The sequence below is a fragment of the Hydra vulgaris genome, chromosome 09 (genome assembly GCF_038396675.1).
Source record: "Hydra vulgaris chromosome 09, alternate assembly HydraT2T_AEP".
In the NCBI taxonomy this organism is placed as follows: Eukaryota; Metazoa; Cnidaria; class Hydrozoa; order Anthoathecata; family Hydridae; genus Hydra; species Hydra vulgaris.
Genome location: NC_088928.1, coordinates 1,757,501 through 1,771,920, shown reverse-complemented (window position 1 = coordinate 1,771,920; position 14,420 = coordinate 1,757,501). Strand labels below are relative to the sequence as shown.

The 14,420-nt window shown below is 26.9% G+C and overlaps 1 protein-coding gene across 1 annotated transcript in view; it reads left to right on the top strand.

Moving 5' to 3' along the window:
- Nucleotides 1–11,600: 11,600 nt before the first annotated feature.
- Nucleotides 11,601–14,420, top strand: part of LOC100205280 (uncharacterized) — a 14,035-nt gene continuing 11,215 nt past the window's right edge. Inside the window, exon 1 of the mRNA XM_065804455.1 lies at nt 11,601–11,753. The gene's annotated coding sequence lies outside the window, so the exon portion shown is untranslated. The remainder of the gene's footprint in view (nt 11,754–14,420) is intronic.

Here is a 14,420-nt window from a genome sequence, read left to right as displayed (position 1 = left end):
TATATAAGTTTTTTAATCTTACTATTATTTATTTATTTTTGATTATATTATAATTACATTGTTTTAGCTGACTAAATGAAAAATTATTTAATTCAAATATAAATAAACAAATTAAATTAAATTACAGTATTTATATTATATCACCGATGAAATTAACAATGACTTTAAAGCGTAGACGAATCGATAATTTTTACCTACCGAAACTTACGGCACTAAGTGCTAGTCAAACGTGGGTTCAATTATTTCCGTCAAACAAACTCTTACCCTCCCCCTCCCTCCACCCCATAGTAGTAGTTAAAACTGAAAAAAAAATCACAGTCAGATAATTGCAGAAATCTTTACCGATCAAGCAAAAAAAAGTCAGCCAGATATTACTTACCAGGTAAGAGTAAATACAGCTAAAGAGCCATTGACTATAAGTTGTTACAAGTCAGCTTTCAAAGCTTGAACAAAACCTGAGTTGAAGACAACATATGCTTTTAAAAGAGTTATTGTCCTTTAAGCTTCTTCTACATTACGGTCTTGCAATACGCGGTCATACAGAATCAGAGGGCAACCTTAAACAATTAGTGTTACTGAGATCACAAGAAGTATAAAGACTATAATATTAGCTCAAGTGCAAAAATTACTTGTCCCCAAAAATAGTAAATGAGTGTGTAGAACTTTTTGGTAAAGCGTTGATTTTAATGTTGCTTTCACAAATCCAAAGTTCAAAATACTTTGTCATTGTAAAGAATGAATCGAGAGACATTTTAAACAAAGAACAATTATCAATTTTATTACGTTGGGTTGATAATAATTTTAATAGACAAAATAGAAAAAATTTTCTATTCCAATTTTCCTTAAGTCTCAAAAACTGTCGTGGCCAAGCTTTTGATGGGACAGCAAATATGACAAGAAATTTACGTAGAGAAGCCGCTTAATTGAAAGTAGAAAGCAACGCAGCAGTTTCTGTCTATTGCTTTACACATTGTTTGAAATTTTTTTTGCAAGACTGTACCAGACAATGCCTTTTGGTCCGGGGCAGTCTGTCACTTGTATCTGAAATTGCTAACATGATAAAGAATTCACTTAAGAAAATTAATGTCTTTGGTAGAATCAAGCAGCAGATGTTGTTTGTTAACGATAAAAAAAGTCCCTTGAAGAGCTTGAAACCATTGTGTTCTACTCAATGAATTGTTTTTTCTAGTGTCTTTGAAGCATTGTTGAAAAAAACTAATTACAAGTCTCTTATAAATGCAATGGCAGATATTGGATAATTTGTATCAGATCAAAAGCTAATGGAAAATCGCAACAGCTTCAAAAATCTGCAGTATTTTTTAGCATGAAGATGTATATCTTTTTTTTAAATGCATCAGTGTAGATTTCAGCCATGAAGAGTGTGACAGTCATTAAACAATACTTGAAAAGATTAAGAGAGACAATGTTTGATCAATTCTTCAAGGAAGTAAAGTATGAAGCTAATGAATTCTGTCAATTCTAATGATTTGCAAACCACCAAGCTGGTTAGATTCAGGACTTCATATTTTCACAGATGTTTCTGATTATTTCAGACAAAAGTTTTATGAGACCAATGACCTTTTGGTTGGTGAGCGTGACTTGATGTTTCAGTAACCATCTGTAAAAACCGTAAATAATATAAAAATGCTTTTATTGAACTCGGCAAACTTAGAGTCAGAAAACATTGAGATAGATTCATCACTGTCAATAATGTATTCTAACGTTAACTAGACTTGGTTAAAATGGCAACTGCACATGCTACCTAAATTAATTAAACAGGGAAAAAATCAATACAATAAAGTCAATTACTAAGATAAAAACCATCTTAACATTAGTTAATTTAAAATGTTTGATGACTTCACCAAGTTATAAGAGTTTTTCTTACTGGTCAGTACAGCAACAGTAGAAAGATTATTTTCTAATTTAAAGAGATTAAAAACTTATCTCCGCTCTATAATTATTAGTCAAATTACGTTAAATTAAATCTATTATTATAATTGTGCTATGGTCATATTGTTGTGTTCCGTTTATTACATGAATGTTGTAAAAGTACATTTATCAATGGCTATTATTATGTTAGTATTTTGAATTTTTCTCATCAAATACTAAGTACATAATTCATCTGAGTGAATGGAATTATCCATCAGAGCTAAGAAATCTTTAAATAAGACACTGTTATTAGGAGTAACTTTAAATAGTTTAGATTTTACATTTTATTTTTATTTTTATTGGTTTATTTTACATTTATTTATTTATTTATTTTACATTCTATCTAGTTTACATTAAGACATACATTTGTCATTCAGATTATATGTCATTGTGTCCCACTTTTGACACCTTTATTATTCTTTATATATATATGTCTTTATTCAGAACAATCTTTATCATTCTTTGCGGGTTTTAAAAACTAAAATTAAGTTAATAATCTAATAGTAGCATTATGTAAGCTTTGATTGTGATTTGATTGAACCATTTGCTTTAGTTGAAATATAAATAGTAAGAAAAACCATAAACAGTCCACCAAAGGTGCATGACTCTCACTCACTAAAAAAAAAAAATGTCACTTGCACTCTAAGCCTAATCTGAAAGGTTTTGTGAAAAAAAAAATGTAGTTAAAATGTGAATGATTGTATTGAAAAACACGAAAGTGTCCTTAAATAGGAAAATACAATTTTAGATTTTTAGGTAGAGAATGGAATTGGGAGAAAATGACGATAAAGAGTGGCAACTATAACAAATGTTTAGCAATAAATTGTATAAATGGCTTGCATGAAAGTTCTGTAGTGAATGATAATTCACAACAGACTTTGACCTCTCATGCAAGTGACTTAAAGCAAGAAGATGTATAATAAAGGACTCAGTGAGAGTATTGTCAACTATTAATATTGAAGAAGATTCAATGAGAGTATTGTCAATCATCAAAATTGTAAAGGATTCAGCGAGAGTATTATCAATCATCAATATAGTAGAAGATTTAGTGAGAGTATTGTCAATCGGGGATTTCCATTTCTGTGCGTGATTTTTTATCTTTATTTGTTTTTAGTAATTAAAAGCTGAGACTTAAATCAATATGTATACTATTACAATTTTCTTAAAAAACATTTCTAACAAAAATATTTTTATCATATTTTAGGCTACCTGAAAATATTAAATATATATATTTCGATAATAATAATATCGCTGGTATGAACTGTTTAAAAATCAACAACAATTTTCAAAACGCTATACTTTAGCTAGAAATAATTGATAACTGCCATTTCTCATTGAAAGTATAGTAAATAAGAGTCGTAGAAGTATTAATTATGTGCGGCCGTGGCGCAGTGGTTAGAGCGCTTGCATTATACCCAGGAGATCCGGGTTCGAAACGAGCTCTGGACAAATTTTCGCGTCACGGTAGGGAAGGAGGCGTGAACTTCCTGGTTAAATGCACTTCCGCGGTGCTCTGTGACAAGACCGTTAGGACTTCTTGGGGCACCTAAAACTAAAATTAAAAAAAAATAAAAATAAATAATATTTCACTTAAAATACTCACAAGCAATTTATTTGCTTAAAAATATCTACATGAAATAAACGAATTCGCAACTTCTATGCATGACTTCTGTGTGTGATTCATGAACTGCATTTAAACGATTGCTGTGACTCTATGATACATAGTGCAATTCTGTAACTTTCTGGAAAGCTTTACTAATGTTTAAAACATCATTAAAAAAAAATATATATATATAACGCTGAAACTTATATTTTTTGAGGAATTAAAGTTTATTTAACTAGTAACTAAAATTTGAGTTTTTCTGTTCTGTGTGTGATTTCGTTTCAAACTTAATTTAATCTTTGTTAACATTACTAATGCATACCATTTTTGTTAACAAAATTTTTATATAGGTTAGAATTAAATGAAAGCAAATTGAAGATTGCCAGTTTTATTATTATGAAAATAATAGACAAAACATATACGGGTTTCCGTGCGTGATTTTTTGGAAATGACCAATCATCAATATAGTAGAAGGTTTAGTGAGAGTATTGTCAATCACCAATAGAGTAGAGGGTTCAGTAAGAGTATTGTCAATCATCAATGTAGTAAAGGATTCAGTGAGAGTATTGTCGATCATCAATATAGTAGAGGAATAAGTGAGGGTATTTTCAATCATTAATAAAAAAATATCAACAGTTTTGTGATAACTGATTGAAGAAAATAATTTTTTTTTGAATTATGATAAAACGCTAAAAGACCATATAAAAATTACAACCCCCTCAAATTGAGGAAGGTTTAAACTTTATATGGTCATAATTTTTGAACGCTAAAAGATAATACTATGAAACTTAAAAATTATCAATGAATATAAGTCTAGTTGAGAATAGTACAAAAAATATTTTATCAACTTGTTGCTCTCACGTTTGGGGCAGGTGTAGCAAAAATTTTGGGACTTTTTAGTTCCCAGCCTCCAATCATCGCAATTTTTTGCAAACTCTCATTATTTGACATAAGTATAAACATATAAATGTTTGGAGTTAGCTCCATATCTGGAAGTTAGCTATCTTAAAGATCAAAAAAATGCTGGATCCCCCACTGGCTTTGGTCCCAATAGCCTACTAACATTTTTTCTTAAATTGGTCATTATCACATTATCTCCAAACCTCAATGTACAATGATGTACAATTCTTTCAAAAATTGCATAATTCCGGAAGCTTTTAAAGCCAAAGTAATACTTATACACAAAATGGGTTCTCTTCTACACTTCTCCAATTATCAACCTATTTTTTTTCTTTCTAACCAAAGTAAATTGCTTGAAAAAGCAATATTCCAAAGAATTCGTTTTTTGGAGAAATATAAATGTCTATACAAACATCTATATAGTTTTTGCAACAAGCACTCAAGAACTCATTCATTAAAAGAAATAACACAAAAGTTAGACAAGCCATCGATAATAAACACTTGGTGTGTGGAGTGTTCATTGACATAAAAAAAGCATTTGATACAGTTGAGCACCCAACCTCCTAAGAAAACTGCAACACTGCAGTATTAGAGGTATTCCTTTTCTCTGTTTTTCCTATTATTTTTGTAATAGAACACAATTTGTTTAAATTAATAGTATCATCTCAGAACTAGCAAAATCTTTTAACAGTGTTCTACAAGGCTCAGTTTTAAGACAATTACTTTTTCGTGTTCTTATCAACGATTTAGATGTTTCAATTAAATTTTGTACTGCGTATCACTTTGCAGATGACACTAGCTTGCTCCTAATTAACAAAATACTTAAAAAACTTAACAAAAATATAAATCACGATCTAGCTAATATTGTTCAATGATTCCGCTAAAATAAATTATCCCTTTAAAAAAATAGAAATAAAAAAACAGAAATTATTATATTTAAATGTTTAAACAAAAATAAATAAGAAATTAAATTTTAGTTAAGTGGGCAGAAAATAAATCGAGTTAACTCTACTATATATTGAAATTAAAATAGACCCTAATTTAATTTATTGAAAATAATTTAACTTTTGCTTTGCATCTTCAAGACTTAGCAATTGCGCAGATCAAACTTAGAAATTACGCAGATCAAACAGCATGTTAGCTAAAATCCGACATTATGTTAATCATGAAACTTTGCCTAATATATATCATACTATTTTTTATTGTCATCTCAGATATGCTAGTCAAGTTTAGGGAAGATCTAAGCAGCTTGCAAGACTAACTCATCCCCAAAACAAAGTTCTAATTTTAATTTATTTCCAACATACAGCTGTAGCACACTTTATTCTTTTTTTTTTTTTTATCTAAAATCCTTAAATTGTGTGAATCAAACCCTAACTCTGAGCTTCTATGTATCTAACATTTTTTTCTCTTTTCTGTTGTGTTATAATACTAATTTTATTATTTTTTGTTAAATTTATTATTTTAATCTTTCTTAAACTTAAATATTTTTATTAGTACTCTCTTCATCACTATTATTTTTGTTATCACTTATTTATTTATTTTTGTATTACTATTATTGTTGTTATTATTATTACTATATTTTTATCATTATAAGTATTATTATTCTTACCGTTGTTAATATTGTTATAATTTATTTTTTGTATTATTTTTTTTGTTATATTAATATTGTCGTTGTTATCATTGTTATTATTATTGCTGTTATTATTTTTATTGTTTTTATTGTTATTATTATTATGGTATATTCTTTTTACGATTTTTACTATTACTTTTAATCGCTGTTATAGTTACTACTATTATTTTTTTTTACTACTATTATTTTTATTTACTCCTACTTATTTTAAAATTATTGTTATCATTTTATTATTATTGAATTTTACAGGTTGAATTTAACTTCAAACATATTACTATATGTAAATAACCTGGATGTAACAACTTTTTGAGAATTTAATTTTTTGATTTTTTTTGAATATCAAGCTAACATAAAGTCGATATTAACGTTGAGTTATATTTAAAAAATAAAATTAAAAAAAAAAACAAAAAAAAAACGTTGAGTTATATTTACTTTTACAAGTAGTAAATGCAATAGGAATCAATATTTACAGTTAAACTAAGTATACATTCAATCAACGAATCTATACATCCAATTAACGAGTCAATACATCCAATTAACGAATCAATACATACAATCAATAAATGAATACTTATAATCATTAAACCAATACAAGTCACGAAAAATCATCCAATCGAACTGTTCTAGTTCGCATGATAAATCAAAACCTGACTTAAAACAATCTACAACGTGAAAAAAGTGTGAAATATATATAAAATCTAAAAATCATAAACAAAAATTAATAAATTAAAAAAAAATACACAAATCATAATATAATTTTTTTGTTATTTTTATTACATTTTAAATAAGCATTTCGTTACAATATTTAAAATGCAAGTATATAATAATTAAAAAATATATATAATGATCGTTATTAAATTATAAAAAAACGCGGGGACTCGTAGAAGACCATACGGTCTTGTCGTCGAGTACGCTAAGAAATGTTCGTGTTAAAATTTATAAGAAATTATCAAGATAAAAAATAAGTTAACGAACTAAGAAACTTAAAATATTCCGTTACAAATACAAGATACATTATTACATATTACAGTTGTTAATGATACATAAATAACTTTTATAAATTCATGTTTAAATAGAAGGTAAAAAACATTAAAAAATATCAAAAGTATATTGTTAAATCTTCGATTGTAAAAATTCTAAAACTATTTTACTCCATAAGAATGGTCCGTTATAATCGATACAAAATTAAAAAAATTTGTTTGAAAAGTGGGCTGCTTAATAAAATTATCATTGCGTAAAATGTATTTATTTTTATCTTTTGATGAATACAAAATGGGAAAAGAATTCGGGGATAAATTGGTTTTACATTTAAACATAAAGCAAAGAATATTAAAAATATTAAGCTCCTATATGTTAAAAACATTAATTTCAAATAATAGAGGCTCGGCATGAGTATCGCGGTCTTTAAAATATATGAGACGTGCAACATGCTTCTACTGATAATAAAGAGGTTAAAGTTTATTTTTATTTGAACTACCTCAAGCAATGTTTAAAATAGTTTATGTGACAATGAATAAATGAGTGATATAATTGTACCAAAGTATGTTTATTTAAAACATTTCTTGCTTTGTACAATATTCCTATACTTTTTAAAATTTTACTTGATAAGTTTTTAATGTGATTTTTCCATGTAAGATTTTCATCTGTGCAAACACCTAGAAAATTGGTAACTGTTACTTGTTTAATTTGTCAATAACAAGATGAGTCATGTTTATTGACAGTTTATGTTTTTTGATAAGAGGATGGAAAAGAATCCATTCACTTTTATCCATGTTAGGAGATAATTTGTTAGTCTTAAACCAGTCAGATATTATAATTAACTCGATGTTCACGTAATGAAATAGAGTAGGAATGCCTTTGTGTGACATAAATAAATTAGTGTCATCAGCAAACATAATTGTTATTGAATCCGAGGCTTTGCATAGATCATTAAAATAAATAAGGAAAAGAAGAGGTCCTAATATGGATTTTTGAGGATCACCACATGTAATATTTAACAAATTTGATGAAAATGTTTGATCGTTGTAAACAAATTGTTTACGATTAGCTGAATAACTTTTAAAATATTGCCTGTTATACCATAATATTTTATTTTTTTAGCAAGAGTTTTATTATCAATGGTATCAAACGCTTTCGCTAAACCAATAAATATTCCCAATGTTTAGAATTGTTAAATGAGTCTGATATACTTCTTGTAAGCTGAATAATAGCATGCTCTGTTGAAGTATTTTTTTTAAATCTGTATTGCATGTTATATAATAATTTGTTTGATAAAAGGTGCTTGTATGTTTTGTTGTATAAATTCTTTCTAAAACTATAGAAAAAACAGAGAGGATAGAAATTGGACGATAGTGTTTTACATTAGTTTTTTCTCCTTCTTTAAGTATAAGAATAATTTTTGCTATTTTTAAATCATCAGGAAAAACTCCCTGATTAATAAAGCATTTAAAAAATTGGAAAAATATGTTTTTATAATTAGAAAAAACAAAACAAAATTTTATCACAGTAACATTTAAAATATTTGTGCATAAGAATCACTATGTTTATGTGTATTTTGCAAGTTACCTTAAGGTTCTCGATGATAAGACTTATTCAGTCTTCTACGAGTTCCCTATAACAACATAATCTATCTTATCAAGTCTTTCATATATTAAACAAATGTTTCCTAAATTAATTTTCATTTTCTTCTTTCTTAACTAAGCGTTATTTTTTGTTTTTTTGTTACATATATTTTAGCAGTAATTGGTTAAATACAGGGCTTTAGAGCTGCTCTGTAGTTGGAGCCGGAGCTATCTGGAGCTGGTGTTTTTACAAGGAGCTGAACCGGAGCTGAAGCTGAAATATGTTTAGGTGGAGCTGGCTTAGGTGGAGCTGGTTTAAGTGCAGTTGGCTCCGGAGCTGGCTCCAAGCTAGCTCCTTTCTTTGATAATTTGGAATTTCAAATTATGAGTACTTTTTGCTAAAGGGATTCCTAAGTACTATGAAGGTATTTTTATATGAAAAAAGATTTTTTTTTATTAAACTGTGATTAATAATGCAATTAAAGTTTTATTATTTCTGAATAAAGCATTTTATACTATGATATTGATATTATATGTATAGATTGACTGTTAAGTATATGATGCTTACCATGAGGCACTTTGAAATTTAATATTGTATAAATTATACTTGAGCTGATCTGTATTAAAATGTTTTTGTATACATTCAAAAAAATGCTAGCGTCTTTTTTCTAAATTAATTTTAATAAAATTGTTTTTTGTAAAATGTCATTTAATTTATACTGCATATGATAATTTAAAAGTTACTTTAAAGCATTGATGAGGAACCTGAGGAGCATTTATGATAGGATATGAATGAGAAAGAATGCGCAGCAGTTTGGCAAAAAAAAATCTAACCTTAGTTCTCCAAGAAGGGTGTAAACATACTAAAATTGAGGTGATGTACTGCGTTGTTCACACTTTTCATCTAGTTAATTGTGTCGCTTTAAAAGAAACACACTCTATCCAACTTTAGACAAAGGTCTGATATGTTGTGAAGAACCTATGAAATTTGTAATACATTTCTAGCCACAGTTTATGTTGATGCTAGTTGTAGAATATTGTTAGAAGAGAATCAGATATATGAGAAAAGCAATAGCAGAAAGTAACTTACAAAAGAAATGCCAAAAGTGTAACTGTAAGCAAAGAAATAAGAAAAACAGCTGAATCATCTAAAGCAATTTATTCAGTTTTGAGTACATTTAATTCTGATTAAGAATTAGACAAGTTTAAAAAAGAGCTTGATAAAAAAGAAAAGTTGAGAAGTGTGACCAAAATTAATTTCATTAGATAAAAACACTTTTAATACAAGTTTCATGGACGACTGTCACGACTGGTGAGAAAAAGAAAGTTTAAAAGTGAAATCAGCTTTTGAGGAAATTAAGAAATACCCAAAAAAGATACAGAGGTGTGCAGAGCAGTCACTTGCTTATATAAGTGTATACACTTGTCTCTATAGAGAGTCTATATTTTCTGCACTTGAGTTTATATCAAGCAATCTTAATATATCCACCAAAAAATGATGTTTTATCATTTTGATTTGTTTTTTCTGCAGCCGCACCGGAGCTGCTCCGGAGCAGGAGCTAGCGCTGGAGCCAATTTTTTTACCTCTGCTCGTTTTATTTTAATTAATTTTTTTTAAATCAAAAAAAGAAGAAAATGAGGAAAAAGTTATTTACAAAGAAATTCGTATCTGTTTTTCAAAGCCCTGGTTAAATTTAATCTTTTGTAACGGAAGTGTATCTTGCTTATATTAAGATGTGTAAAAAATTAATATTAGTTGGGAAAATATTGAAGAAAAAAAAAAAAAAATGGCACAAAAGAAAAGGCTATCCCATTTATCGAGTTTTTCCTCTTCATAAAAATTTGATAAGATTTTATAGTCATTCAGCCAACAAAATTCAATCATTCAACAAATCTTTATTTGTGTTTTATAGTTTAAAACTTCATTAACAGTATATTTAAATACTTATTTCAATAAAATTCATTTAGAGGCTTAGATTAAATAAAAGTTAAATAAAAAATTAAATAAAAATTCAGATTAAATAAAAGTTTATTAAGAAGCATCGAAGGAAGCTTCAAAGATTTATATATATATTTTTTAGTACAAATATATTTTGATCAATTTTTTTCCGCGTTCATATTTAATCTCAAATTTAACAATAAAAATGTGTTGTTACTTTTAAAAAATTTAAATATAATTTTTATTTTTTATTAAATATCAATGACCTTTGCGATTTTGCTCATGATAAAGTCTGAACTTTCTAAACTCATATACTCAGTAATCCCAGTAATCTCAGTAATCCTATTTTTTTGTTCTAAAAACACTAGGGCTCCCTTAATTAAAACTCAATTTATTTCAAGCATTATCTATTTCAAAAACAAATTGGTTTTGCAAATAAACATTTTTAAAGACAAAAAGTTACTAACTTTTTTCATTAAGTTCTCCTCCTCTGTGTAAAAAATTATTTTACTAATTGTCCTTCTTCTCAGCCGCCTTCTCTGTTTAAATATTAAATGTTAAAAAGTTAAACGCCTTCCACGTTATAGTTTTTTGTCGTCATTTATTTTCACTTAATGCTTTTTTGTCCTCTCTCTGTCGTTATTTACATTTTTTTACATTCTAAAGGTTATAGAAAGTCACGAATTTTGCTACAGCTAAAGTGAACGTCTCAAAACGATTGAAATTTAGGGACAAAAAAATATGCTGACATCATGAAAAAAAATTTTAAACTATTTTTCTTTAAGTTTTGATCTTTGATTGGATTAAAAAATATCTTTAAATTCATACTCAAGGCGCCAAAATACTAAATGAGCCACTGATAACAGATTTTATAAAAAACCAAGTTATACGCAACATTTTTTTTTAAATTCGTTTTATTTTAATTAATTTTTTTTAAATCAAAAAAAGAAGAAAATGAGGAAGAAGTTATTTACAAAGAAATTCGTATCTGTTTTTCAAAGAAAAAACCGATTGTTTTGTAAAAGATAAGTTGAAAACATCTGTCTAGGCTATTTTGTTTACAAAAGAACGAAGCAAGCGTGCGATGTTTTCGTGAGTAAGCGCGTTTCCTAATGAAATTTATTTTTCCCTCTAACTTATAAAACATATAAAAATGGCAAAGATGACTCATAAAAAAAAAGAAGCAAGGTAAATTTTTTTAAACTTTATTATTAAAATCTTTTACACTAACAAAAAAAAATGATGGAAGAAAAATGTCTGGAGGCTAAAAACATAATGAGAATATAAAACTTGTTAATATAATTGTATGAAAAAGCTCTTATTTTTGGGTAGAAAAAATACAATCGTTACTATTTAGTTATTTATTTACTTATTTATTTATTTTTGGTTTTCAACCCTAGTTTAGTGTAGCTTAATGAGCCGCAAAAACTATTTTGTGGTTGGGTGTAATAATTGCGAGACTCGAACATTTTAGCTATTAAATAAAGTGAACTTGCTACTAACAAGTCCGAGACCAATTTATAGTCCATTCTTCTATAGCGTTTGTATATTATTAGTGTAACTTGGTAATACAACTAATAGATTTCACTCATAGCCATTCTGGAGACCGTTTAATAAAAGTTATTAACTTTTAGTTATTAATTATTTATCTATTAATTAGGAGTTGCTTATGAGTGTTGCTTATTTGTTTATGAGTAAACAAATTTTGACCCAAGCATTGTTTCGACTTGATGTTTTTGAAACAGAAAGTTTTAGTAAAATTTTTTTCAGAATTATTAAACTAGCTTTTAGTTAAAACTATTAAAAACTTTGAAAAATCTTTTAAAACCTTATTATATGTTAAGTATAAATAAAAATAGTATTTCTGTGTGATTTTAATTTTATAGGTGAGAAAATATATGTACAAAACAACCTTTGATAGGCTAAAGTGTTGCTGGTGGTTCGGTTTTATCCAAAACTTAACAAAAAAGATATTTTATTATTATTGTTAATATTTACTTAATAATTTAATGTAAATATTTTTACAATGTAAAAGTACAAATATATATATATATATATATATATATATATATATATATATATATATATATATATATATATATATATATATATATATATATATGTATATATATATATATATGTATATATATATATATATGTATACATATATATATATATATATATATATATATATATATATATATATATATATATATATATATATATATAAATTAGTAAAAAACACTTATCTAACTTTTTTCTTCGAAGAAAAAAGTTAGATAAGTGTTTTTTACTAATTTATTATTGCTCTGTTCTTTAAGAACATTGAGCACTCTATTTAAAAAATACACTAACATAATTGACATATATATATATATATATATATATATATATATATATATATATATATATATATATATATATATATATATATATATATATATATATATATATATATATATATGCAGGGCCGCCCACAGGATTTTTTCATGTTACAGATATGACGCTTTCACGTATTTTGCTAACTCCAAACTTAAATATGCTCATGCCTATGTTAAATGAGGAGGTTTTGCAAAAAGTTGCGATGATGGAGGACTGGGAACAAAAATACCCTAAAATTTCAGCCCCTTTGCTTCTTTTACTTTACTATTTCATACAAAATTTAAATTCATTGACAGGTTTTAAATTTCATTTAAAAATATTGTAAATTACAAAAGTTATTACCATGCAAAATTTACAAACCCCTCTTTTTTTTTTTTTTTTGTGAGGGGGGGGGGGGGAGTTGAAAAGTTTACATGCTAATAACTTTTTTAGTTAACATTTTTTTTGAATGAAATTTAAAACCTGTCATAAATTTAATTTTACCATAAAATGGTAAAGTTGAAAACGTTCCTACAAAACTGCCCTCATCTTTGGGCAAAGGGGGGCCAAAATTTTAGGGTTTTTTTGTTTCCAGGCCTCCATTATCACAATTTTTTGCAAAGCCTTCTCATTTGTCATAGGCCTGAACATTCTTTAGTTTGGAGTGAGCATAATACGTAAAAGTGTCATATCTGAAACATAAAAAAATCCTGTTGGCGGTCCTGTATATATACAGGACCGCCGTGCCTCCTTAGCTAACAAATCAAGAAATTGTTCCGCTTATTTCAATATTTCTTTGCAACCGTTCCGTCATCTCGTTTTTGAGTTTTTATTTTTTTAATGGGATTGTCTATAAGTTGCGCAACGTCTAATTTATCTCAATGTGGTAGTAGGTCAATTTTACTTTGCGCGCTAATTTTTATTGAAGTTAGACAGCTAACTTCAATAAAAATCAGACATCTTAATTTTCGCTAAAATTTTGGAGGAAAATTTTTTTATTTTTTACTTACAAATAAATTTAAAATTAATTTATAAATGATCTAAAAGAACTTGTAATAAAATAAAACTAATTGTTAAGATTTTTATTAAGAAAATTCGCATTTTTTTGTGTTTGATACTAACTTCCAAACATGGAGAAAACTCAAAACATTTATATATTTATACTTATGCAAAATAAAGTTGCTTTCACAAAAATGTTAATGATTTAAACCTGGGAACAAAAAAAGCCCTAAAATTTGAGACGCCTTCGCCGAAAACGTGAGCGCAACAAGTCGATAAAAAATTTTTTATACTAATATTAACTAAATCAATATTCATCGATAAATTGTAAATATCCTTAAATAATTTTATAAGCATAACTATTTCTTGTTTACGTATATACGCTTCAGTTTGAACACCAGAAATCAGCTTATTTTAAACGTTTTATCTTTAATATAACAAATTATTTTGTGTATTTGATATAAGAAAACAAATTTGGAAAAATGTAGTAGTTTT